Source organism: Daphnia carinata, chromosome 2 (genome assembly GCF_022539665.2).
Source record: "Daphnia carinata strain CSIRO-1 chromosome 2, CSIRO_AGI_Dcar_HiC_V3, whole genome shotgun sequence".
NCBI lineage: Eukaryota > Metazoa > Arthropoda > Branchiopoda > Diplostraca > Daphniidae > Daphnia > Daphnia carinata.
In genome coordinates, this window is record NC_081332.1 from 3,832,723 (window position 1) to 3,844,814 (window position 12,092).

General features: G+C 37.1%; 2 long non-coding RNA genes across 5 annotated transcripts; one reads left to right on the forward strand and one right to left on the reverse strand.

Annotated features, from left to right (window-relative positions):
* Positions 1 to 600: 600 nt before the first annotated feature.
* On the forward strand, positions 601 to 2,827 carry LOC130687151 (uncharacterized). Of its 4 annotated transcripts, none has more exons than XR_009000059.2 (7): positions 601 to 1,186; positions 1,251 to 1,384; positions 1,460 to 1,599; positions 1,682 to 1,758; positions 1,862 to 2,021; positions 2,086 to 2,608; positions 2,677 to 2,827. It is a non-coding gene; the product is annotated as an uncharacterized LOC130687151 (long non-coding RNA). The 4 variants fall into 4 exon arrangements; XR_009000060.2 differs by having other exon boundaries at positions 1,251 to 1,370; XR_009000061.2 differs by having other exon boundaries at positions 1,251 to 1,370; positions 1,460 to 1,536; positions 1,678 to 1,758.
* A 5,185-nt stretch (positions 2,828 to 8,012) lies between these two features.
* On the reverse strand, positions 8,013 to 9,422 carry LOC130687152 (uncharacterized). The gene is made up of 4 exons (XR_009420538.1): positions 9,349 to 9,422; positions 9,027 to 9,295; positions 8,773 to 8,956; positions 8,013 to 8,710 (listed from the first exon to the last, which is right to left on the reverse strand). It is a non-coding gene; the product is annotated as an uncharacterized LOC130687152 (long non-coding RNA).
* Positions 9,423 to 12,092: the final 2,670 nt, after the last annotated feature.

Genomic DNA, 12,092 nt, shown 5'->3' on the forward strand with positions numbered 1-12,092 from the left:
CTTGTGCAAGATGGCGGCAACAGGATATGGCGCGAAAACGGCCGTTGCCTTTCATCTAACATTTTAAATAAATGTGAATATGTCATCCTGCAAATGCAATTCATATAGTTACATGTAAAGCACTATAACACGACACACATGGAAAGCGATATATGAGTCCTCCATTAAAACTACTTACAAGCTTAACCTAGAAATAGCGATCCAAGTGAAAAACAGTGTTGCACGTTTCTAGAGAAACGTGATCATTTTAACATGTTGGTATAAAAATTTGTCATGTATAGATTTTAACTATGTGGTGGCACTTATCTACTTGGTGTTGAGTAACTACAAACAAGACACATTGTTGGCTCATAGACGGATTTACTAAATAAGATGTACAAATATTAAATTGTAACTTCAACGAGATCGGGGATTCCAATGAAGGACAACGATAGTGAAAAGTCCTTATCTAATCTGTCTTGAAATGCCCGATAGGTGGCGAAAACAAGCTGTATTTTTTACCACGCGATGACGCTGCTGTTGATAGTGCCAAATCACGAGAGCCTATATAAAGAGTGCTACCGTAATATTGCGTTCTTTTGAATTGCGATTTCCGGCGGTGGTGCATGTAAGTATATGTATTCGTATTCTTCTAGGGAAAAGTATATGTAAAAAGTCTTTGACATTAATTTTTAGTATGCGTTAGTTTGTTTTTAGTTGGGTAGATGTAGACGTGTTCAATTTTTCTTATTTTGCTGGAGATCGTCTCAGAATTAATTACACGATGTTTGTCAAATCTTCGGTTGAATAGTGTTCTATCAATTTATAGTTATTAAGAGATACCTAATATGTGTGTGTTTCGAGATTGAATTACAATTTGAAATGAAGTTACTGGTATGGTGAGAATTTTTTTAGTGGGTTTCTAGTTCAGTAGTTATCACTGATATAAGTATTATGATGGTGGACAATTCATGTACAACATTGAATGTTGTGGAAGTTATCAAATTATATTTTTCTAGCAGAATCTGATGTATATGCTATGGATTCTGTGATTGTTAGTTTTGTCTCTAATCTCTAAACATGAATTAGTTAAAAGTATGTCATATAGATACATTGTGGTGTAGCAGCTTGGTGGCATGTTGGAAGGATATTCAATGTAAAGTTAAACTGTTAAACCAAGTGGTAAACTTCTTCAGGTATGATTGTGGTGAGTTTTTAATATGTATTTAATTGAAATGTTATGGAGCAATTGAATCATACTTTTCTAGTAGATGCAGTGGTATGTGATATGGAACCTGTAATCCTTAATTTGGTCCTGATATCCAAAGATGAATTATTTCAAAAGCATTGGACTGATGCCATGATAAGATGTTAAATTTTATTTCACTCTGGTAAACTTCTGTAGGTGTGATTGCCTAGAAGAATGTTTTCTGTAGTGCTATGGTTTGCAAATATATGTTAACTCCTGTTTTCTTTTTAGGTTTTGGTTGCAATGTTCAAAGGACATTATTTTGTTGATTCTATTGGAGTTGGTTACTGTGGATCGATTCATTTCAGGTACACTGTTTTTGAATCTTGTGTTTCATTCAAATACTGAAAGTGCAACTGGTGTATAGGCAAGTTCATTTTTCTCTTATTTAAATTATAACTATGATCACATCATATGAACTAAATTTGCATCTTCTCTTTCTATCTCAGGCAGGCTGGTGTCTGCAAATTTTCCCATTGTGAGGATCCTGGTGCAGTGTATTTGCTGAATTTATTTTTTGTGGGGTTATGGTAATTAAGCTGTATAACCATTAGAAAAATTATTATTTAGGTTATAGATCTGACGAGCTCTAATCGTACACAAGTCTCTTAGAATTAAATATATTATTTTCAGAATGTCCAAGCTAGTTGAATTGCCTTCAGTGTCGACATCAACGATGGGGAAATAGCTATTCGTGGAACTAGAATGTTGAATGAGTGAAATTTTGTTTAAGCTCTTGCACAGTCCATATCTGAGTCTGTGCATCAAGCCGGCTGTTGTCTCCGTGTGACAGGTATAGCTGATTTACTAATCTTTCTCTATTTGGTGTATATCGCCTGTTAATCTGATTTTTATAGCTTAGGTTTTTGGTATGGCCAGCTAGTTAGCTAGGAGTTTCAATGGAAGTTCGTGAAACGTTTCTGAAATTCACCTTTGTATACTATCCTTTTTGGTCGTTGGTGTATTATAATGACTTGTTCAATATCTCCGAATGTGTTTGAATTCCTCTTGTTTCATGCAGGTGACGGCTGTGATGCATCTGAACCTGGGTTTAATTGATTTTGGAGTTTGCTTCTATGGGTAAACCAATTCATAATAGGTTAATGGGCAAATTGTAAATCTGTTGAAGGTAACATTTCTCGGATTGGGGTGCCAGACGTCCGAACGGTGGAATTGGTGGTTACTCGAGTTCTTAAATAATTTCATTGTTGAATACATCTTATATTTTTGTTCAAGAAAACCACCAATGATGGCGAAAATATGAGCTTCAGTTTCTTAGCAACCTATCATTTACCTGTTTTCGCTCTTGTGTTCATTTGTAAGCTTTGTACAAATCTTACAGGATTGGAATTTCTTCTGGCGAATATCACAATTGACAAGGTAAGTCGTTACGGTGAATAAATATAGTAGCAAATAAATTTAACTAACATGTTTTATTTTTCGTTCAGGACGAATGAGAGCGCATTTTTCTGGTACTTTCGTTATGTGATGACGCTGTTGGAAGAGTTTTGGAAATTACCCTTCAACTAAATTTTTGTCACGTGTTTTTATTAAGTAATTTATATCCTGTTTCTTTGTTTCCCCTTGACTTGTGATAAACTTGTGGCGAAAATGAATTTTCAATAAAAACAAATTTCGAGTAATTCCATTTTTCATTATTGCGCTAATTATTTTACGATAAATTATTACGGATGAATTTTTTTTCCAATATTTTTGGATTTTTTATTTTTTGGAAATTTATTTTGCTTTTCCGGAAATTTTTTTTTTGTTTTTTTGGAAAATTTTTCCGAAAAAAATTTTTTGCCAGAAAATTTTTATTTTACGCTAAATTTCGTCAAAAATCAATAAAATAGAACGAAAATCAATAACATTTCGTCGTCCACTACATGGGAGTCGATCCCTGGACCTTCGCCTTGCTATGCCGCCGCTCTACCATTGAGCTACGACACTCACTATATTACTGTTTGATTCTTCCTCATTTGCTAGAATATGTCTAGACCCTTAGAATATTCTTCAAACGTCGTTTTGTGGATATAGAGGCCACTCATGGCCCAAAGGACGACCCTATTGCCTTCTTGCCACTTGTCAATGCATCTCTCGGATGCCTGCCTGCGTACCCTACTTCAAATGGCCGAGCCGTTGGCTACGGAACCTGCCTCAGCTCGATGATGTATTCGCTGGAATCCCTGCCAGGTTCCCCACTCCTTGAGGTCACATGGTAGTCTTGGAAACCAGGCCCACCTGTATTCGCTTAAATCCCTGCCAGGTACCCCACTCCTTGAGGTCACATGGTAGTCTTGGCCACCATCTTATCCACCTACTCTCACGGAGTTTACCGCAAGATGCCTCTGTGCATATGTCAAAGCAATATTTTAGAAATCACAACGATAACAATTGTTAATCGACTCTTACAGGAATTGAACCCTGTGCTTCCGGCGTAACATATCGATGCTCTACCATTGATATACGAGTCATATAACATATCGCGCCATTTTTTCTTATGATTTTAAGACAACCTTTAACACTTGAGAATATTTTGTAATGATAAGCTCAATCTCAAAGGAATGCCATACATGAAAGACAACTCACAATTCTCGTTGCGATAGTTTTGGATTTTAACAGAACTTGATCTCTTACTGTAAATAAGGAAATGATGCTGTATGCGACGATTAGAAAGATAAAGCACCAACAACTAAAAGGTTTTGCAAAGAATTTGTCGGAAAAAAATCTGTATTTTCAATTCTACACACAGTACAATGATTTGCAACTTTTGAAGGGCAAAATAATCCGTTCAAAAATTTCCTGTAACCAAGGCAGGACGAGACTGCCTCAGTTAATCACCGAGAGCTTTCTAAAATGTTCATTTAGAGCAAAAGATATAGCTGACATTATGGAAACTTGCCTCAATTACCCACATCTTTATTAGTGCTAAGCCAATAAACCTGATTCAACAATATTGTCGAAACAACCTATTAACATTTTATTACAAACTATTAATGGTTGTTTCACATCCAACAATGAATGGGCTAAAAATGTGGAGTAACAACAAACAATAAAAAAGGAAACAAATGGTGTTGTAACTAACTTACAGGAAAGGATCCAAGAAACATATCATACTGCAAAATTTCAAATGTGGTCTGTATGGAACTCATAAGTTACTGCACCTTCTCAGATTAATTCCAACCAGAAGTTCACAGGGTGCTAGTCCTTTAAGTATGAAATCACTTACACTGGAGTCAAAAACGTATTGAATTTAGATAGTTTCACAATCACTGCAAATACTTTCAGAATAACTGAGTTTACCGTTGTACAAGAATTCATGGTTCTAATGTCACAACATTGAATCACACAAAACTATAGCAACTGACAAGTTCAATATCCCACAAGCACAAATGTGTTGAACCTGTGAAAGAAATTGCATTTGATTTCAGATGTAGCTAACAATCAAATGCAGCATGTTTGTTATTACCAACAGAGTAGTTCGATAACCGCATACTTGGATTTGTTTTACTTATGGCAATCCGTTTTACCACAAAAAAAAAATATCGGTCTTTTTTTCTGTTTCACTGCTATTGCCATCTACCGGTCGATAGTAGTAAAACAAAAAGAAAGGCCGCTATTATTTTTTTTGGGGGGGGGGGGGGGGGGGGGTAAAACGGATTGCCATAGATTGCATCAAACTTACCCATTCGGCAACCCAAGTGTGCACATGTTTTTCTTCGATAATTATTTTATTTTGCTAGTATATTTGGTAAACTGCAATCGTGCCCAATATTTTTGCCTTTGCATTTTAGGTCAACCCTTAGGTGATCTATACCTGATCCTGTGTTTTAAAGTGATCTGCTTTCACAGCTACATTTCTGTGTTCTTTTCCGTTGGTCTATGGTTCTGAATTGAGGCAAGTATATCTATTATGCTATGTCACTAAGTACTATAGGCAAAAGAATAACTGAAGTTGATTGAGATCTATTCTGATTCTCCTGATATCCATCTCAACAGGTTTTTATTTGCTTTTCAACATCCATTTCATAGTGGTACATGTGGCTTTGATTAATATTACCATAAAGACTGCCAAAAATGGGTGTGTACGGAAACCCAGAAATGGCATGAGTTCAACATCAAACATGGATTAGGTACTTTTCGGTTTTTTGTCTATCGAAAAAGTATTTTTAATGCTATTATTTTGCATTCACAGAAGTTTAGTGGGGGATCAAGTCAAGTCTGGAAGTGTTACAGGATGGAAGAGTGAGCCTACATTGTAAAAACACTGAAAGTGCATTACCATTAAGGTATGAGGTAAAGTAATAGAGTATGCAAATTGTCTAATGAGAAGTACCATCTTGTGTGAATGAATCCTGTGTAACAGCAATCCTTTATAGTTCTGTCACAGCTAGAAGCCTCAAATAATTCTGCTTCTCTTGCTAAAGAACAACTTGTCCTTTATGTTCACAGTGTTGGTAAAGCTGGGTACTTAAATGGCCCTAAAGATGTTTTAATTTTGCTGCTGTTGCAGAGATGAACATCATACATAGACTCTTTAGGTATGAAAGGAATTTTCTTCAAATAATTTTGAATTTATGACGAAGAATTTCTCTTCCTTTTTGCCAACCAGGTGTAATCTACAAAAAAAAAATTTATCCAATAGGAAAGGATTTTCAGCATACTGGGAACACAACTATCAACAATGCAACATTCTAGGGGTGCTATTTTATCATTCAAGAGCCTTATACAATGATTTTCATCTGCAATTTGTATGGCCTTTCCCAAGCTTCTGCCAGAAGTTGAATCTATAAGTCATGTAAGTCACATGAGCAACAATTGAGATGCTTAATGGTGTTGTTTTTCCTTTCTCGGCATAGGTTAATAGTAACATTGGATCTGAAAAGATTCTTGGTTGGGGCAAGACACTGAATAAATTGTAATGATTGAATGGATGACATGACATTTCTATACTTCATTCGGATTCCCGAGACGGTATTTTATATTTAAAAAATTGAAGTGCATATCTGGGCTCCCTTCCTTTCCGTAGCCCCGTTTCCCCTTGACTCGTAATAAGCCCGTAGGGGGTCATGCCCCTACTGTACGGTATATATAAAAACAACATATACCGAGGTTTGGAGGGCTCTGGCCGGAAAGGGGACGTGGATGTCCGCTTAGTCCGATGATGTGTTCACGGAGGGCTCTGTGGCTACCCACAAATCCGAACTAAAGGTTAATCGCTCCTGTAAAAATGTTCCAAATCTTCAGCTCTTCTTCCGGCTTCTCTTAGCCAATCACCGGGTAATCTCCCCGGTGGGTCAACAAGGCAGTGTCTCCCCCTGCCTGGGTTGACGGCAACTTTTGAAAGGGCTATTGTGCCTTTTTAAAGTTGCAAAAGTAATTGTAATGTGCAGAGAATTGTCAATAAATTTTTTTTAATAAAAAATTTTTTGCAAAATTTGTCTCTTTCATTATCTGTGTTCGCTGTGTTCACACATTACATATATCGCCTTTTTTTTTATTTAGCTTGCTCAATTGACCTATATTGTTTTATGCCAGCTTTGTTGGTAAGCATTGTTTCCATTGGTTTATCCTTTATCTGTAAGCATTTAATTATTATCCAGGGATCGAACGCTGGATGTTTGGCATACCGCGCCGATGCTCTACCAATGAGCCATGAATCATATGATGTCAAGTTGGCTTTTTTCTAGTCACTTGCGGACTTGCATTTACACTTTGAATAAAACTGAAATGCATTAATGAAATATTCTTTTCTTCATTTAGATGTAGATCTTTATACATCTAGTAAGGTTTGAACCCAGGGTAACAGTTATCGCAGCTGAATGCTCTACCACAGAGCTATGGACCTTACGTAAGCAATAGAAAGATAAACATATAGTTGTGAAAGACTGCATAAACATCCTAGACGATAACATATTATATGCGATAAGAAGATCTTAAATATATCTCGTGGCTTAATGTTAGAGCATCGGCGTTGCACGCTGAATGTCTGGGGATCGATTCCCATGCCAGTAAAACAATATATAATTACAAAATTACTTCAGAAAATATCCAGGTATTACACGTTGTTCCTTGTCTAAGTTCAAGAATTCAAAAAGTGTAATAATAATAATTGAATACTTACAGATAAACGATACAACGGTGTCAAAAACAATAAAGATGAATTGAGCAAGCTAAATAAAAAAAAAATGGTAATTGTAATGTGTGAACAAAGCGAACACAGACAATGAAAGAGACAAATTTTGCAAAAAATATTTTATGAAAAAAAAAATTTATTGACAATTCTCTGCACATTACAATTATTTTTGCAACTTTAAAAAGGCAAAATAGCCCTTTCAAAAGTTGCCGTCAACCCAGGCAGGGGGAGACACTGCCTTGTTGACCCACCGGGGAGATTACCCGGTGATTGGCTAAGAGAAGCCGGAAGAAGAGCTGAAGATTTGGAACATTTTTACAGGAGCGATTAACCTTTAGTTCGGATTTGTGGGTAGCCACAGAGCCCTCCGTGAACACATCATCGGACTAAGCGGACATCCACGTCCCCTTTCCGGCCAGAGCCCTCCAAACCTCGGTATATGTTGTTTTTATATATACCGTACAGTAGGGGCATGACCCCCTACGGGCTTATTACGAGTCAAGGGGAAACGGGGCTACGGAAAGGAAGGGAGCCCAGATATGCACTTCAATTTTTTAAATATAAAATACCGTCTCGGGAATCCAAATGAAGTATAGAAATGTCATGTCATCCATTCAATCATTACAATTTATTCAGTGTCTTGCCCCAACCAAGAATCTTTTCAGATCCAATGTTACTATTAACCTATGCCGAGAAAGGAAAAACAACACCATTAAGCATCTCAATTGTTGCTCATGTGACTTACATGACTTATAGATTCAACTTCTGGCAGAAGCTTGGGAAAGGCCATACAAATTGCAGATGAAAATCATTGTATAAGGCTCTTGAATGATAAAATAAAACCCCTAGAATGTTGCATTGTTGATAGTTGTGTTCCCAGTATGCTGAAAATCCTTTCCTATTGGATAATTTTTTTTTTGTAGATTAGACATGGTTGGCAAAAAGGAGGAGAAAAGCTTTATCATAAATTCAAAAAATTTTCAAGAAAATTCCTTTCATACCTAAAGAGTCTATGTATGATGTTCATCGCTGCAATGCCAGTGAAGTGAAACATCTTTAGGGCCATTTAAGTACCCAGCTTCACCAACACTGAGCGTAAAGGACAAGTTGTTCTTTAGCAAGGGAAGCAGAATTATTTGAGGCTTCTAGCTGTGACAGAACTATAAAGGATTGCTGTTATACAGGATTCATTCACACAAGATGGTACTTCTCATTAGACAATGTGCATACCCTATTACTTTACCTCATACCTTAATGGTAATGCACTCTCAGTGTTTTTTTCAACTGTAGGCTGACTCTTCCATCCTGTAACACTTCCAGACTTGACTTGATCCCCTGCTAAAATTCTGTGAATGCAAAATAATAGCATTAAAAATACTTTTTCGATAGACAAAAAACCGAAAAGTACCTAATCCATGTTTCATGTTGAACTTGTGCCATTTCTGGGTTTCTGTACCACACCCATTTTCAGCCCAAATACAGTCCCACAATTGTTCAGTTCCTTCACTGCATGGGCTTATTACTAACAATTCTTTTAGTGCAGCACTAACAGAATTTAACTTTAACACACTGTCAGGTAGTGGACTGAATAACTAAACAATAAATAATTGTTTTTTAAAATTCTATACTTATTTTGAATTCTTATTTGAAAAGTTTAGGTACCTGGCTGTGTTCACCTAATGCCAACTCATCCTCACGTTCAGTTAGGGATGAGTTTTGAAAAACCTCCTTCACTGTTTGGAAACTGTTTCGTTCCAATTTGTTCTTTTACCCTAGCTGAGCTTGTAGACTCAAAATTTGAGCTACAAAACACGAATGAATAAAAGCAAATAAATAGAATCATTACGTATTAGGCCTACGATCCTTAGCTTTGTTGTTATCTAATATTTTGTGTTGTTCCAATAACTGGGCCTGCAGCTTCATAATTTGATCTAATAAACAATAATTAATAATTGAAAACCAATATAATAATGTTTATACTTACCATTTTTTTGTTTTATTATCTTATCCATTTTTCAATTGTTCCTCCAGCCACGCGTTATTCTCCATCCACGCTACTGAACTAACTGCGAATGGAATCCAATGGACTGAAATTGCCTACGCCAGTCATAACGAGTCTGAGCGGTAGATGGCTACGTGTCGGAAAAAAATGAAAAAAGTGTGATTTTTTTTTTTTTTTGGCGAAATTTTTTTTTTTTTGTGTAAAACGGATTGCCATATAACTGTGTCTTACCCAGTAAATGTTTGGTCAACCACTATGGCAATCCGTTTTACCCAAAATAAAAATAAAAAATATTGGCCTTTTTTCTGCTTTACTGCTATCGACATCTACTGGTCACATTTCTAGTTACTTCTCTACATACACTGACCGAAAAAATTTTTGAGCCCGACTAGATAAGCCCGATTTTTCTCGGTCGGGCTTTAAAAAATTTTCGGTACGAACTGACACTCATCGGAATTGGTTGAATTTCACAGGATATATTCAAAATTGAATGCTGATTCCGGGAAAATTGCTATTTTTTTATTAAGGTAAACGTTTTTGAAACACACCGAATATTTGACGCAATGCTAGCGCGATGCAGTAGAAATACTAGGTGTGTGTATGTTGAGAATTAACTAAAAGTGACCGCTAGATGGTGATAGCAGTAAAACAGAAAAAAAAAAAATATATTTTTTTTGGGGGGAGGGGTAAAACGGATTGCCATACACCTAGCATGAGGCGGAGTACCCTCTGCAATAACTTGAGCTACGCACGTTAAACTGAAGAAGCATTACAAATCACAAGCACGCTCTATTTGACCTATCGACCCGCCAGAGTGCCCTGGTAAATTGGGGTGTTTCCCAATGCCATCTGGGGAGCTTAATATGCACAGCTCAAGCTATTCCGTGCAAAGTGTACTCCCGTTACTACCTCTGGCATGGTGTACTAGGAAGATGGGACAACTCTCCTTGTACACCATGCTTCTGACTAGGGCTCGGCCCCGATCGTCTTTGATCGGTGCAAACCGCGGTTTTTCATTTAAAAATCGTCAAACCGTCGGTTCGGTTTGGCCATTTTTGACTGCGGTTTGGTTTTCGGTTTGCAACTGGGCAAAACCGGTTTGAACCGCCATTAAATATTTTTCTTTGAAATTTTGCTGAAATTCCAAATCAAGTAATTATCACTAATTGTTGTAAGCGTAATGGCGGTCAGCAACTTGTTATGAATCAAATTTCCGATCACACTTGAAGGCATCGCGATCGAAAATTGGTCGATCTTCCCGCCATCTAGCGACAAAATCTGTTACTGCTTTTTTGTTGAATGCAAACCGTAAAACCGCAATCTGTTTGAAAAAAATCGGTTTGTCCTTTTAAAAAAAAAGCCAAAATCGTGCCCGATCTGCTAGTGGCAACGCTGTTGAATCGCATTTTGCTCTCTAGCAATGTCTTTCACTCGGTTATGATAGAATATGAAGTGATTGATTACAGGAATAACCACGAAATGATTTTTAGTTAGAAGCAGTCATTATTGTAGCACATTAAAAGATCACGAAGGAAGCTAAATAGTTTTGTCTTTATGAGCAAATCGACCGGTGTAGCCACTTTGTATACCACCAGATTCGCCAAGATTTTCTTAGCGCTACACCTCCCAGTTCTAAAAAAACAATCGAAACATTTAGGCCCTACAAAAAAAGCCCTTGCAAGCACCATTTAAGGAAATCTTCGTCACTTGTAACAGCCATGAAATTGCAAATATTTTGTTGAGCCATTGAAACATTACAGTGGTCTATTTGTTCAACAAGCGGATAAATCCCATGGTCGACTTCTTCAAAGCCACTATAATCCGACAACGTTTCGTGGCTGCAGGCGAGCGTTGGGTAGTACGTTTGGTAACCCGTCCGAAAGACTAGACGCCCAATCCACGTCAGCAGCGTAGGACGCAAAGTTGCTTTATGGTTCGTCAATCGGTTGGGTGTGGATAACCTTTACCACGTTGTGCCCGGTACACGCTAAATTACAGTCAAAGGCATCTTCAACTGACCAAGAAAAGAGTGGATGTAAAAGCGCTTCAGCTTTTATACTGGTAACAGGCACCCATGTCTGAAAAATTAAAGAAGAAAGGGAAAATAATGACACTGATTAAAAGTTTGAAGCAATTTATGGCTTCAGGGCTAAAAATTATTAAGCTATTTTGGCGAGGAAAAACGTATCGAAATCTGGAAGAGTAGATTACAAAATGTAGGGTGGTCCCAATCGAAAAATGATGTGCATGGTACTAATTTACACTTGCAAAAGCGGAAAAAAATAAGTCTTATTGCTTACCTCAGTTGGCCAGATCTAATATTATATTCGCTATCCATCAATGCAAGAAATGCCCACGGTGCGGAAATGCAAGTGAATTTACGCATCCCCGGTTTTCGTGATGAAGGCGCTGTATAATATGGTGTGTTTCCAAAGGTTACAAATATAAATGCAACCGTTATCCGTTCCACTGAATGAAAAGAAGAAAAAATCGCCTTTGACTGTGAAACAAGGAAAAAAATATCAAACAAATGTCTTTTATGCTTTACCAAGCAAAAATAAAGTTTTCTGTTGACCAAATCTGCAGTGGAAAGTTTTTTTGAAATGAACTGGAAGTTCTTGTCAACAGGTTGACGCCATTTCAAACCGTATATGGGGCGCAACCTTGATGGATCCACCGGATGAAAAGTGGAAGGAGTTCAAACGCGACAACCTAACGTTCAACTG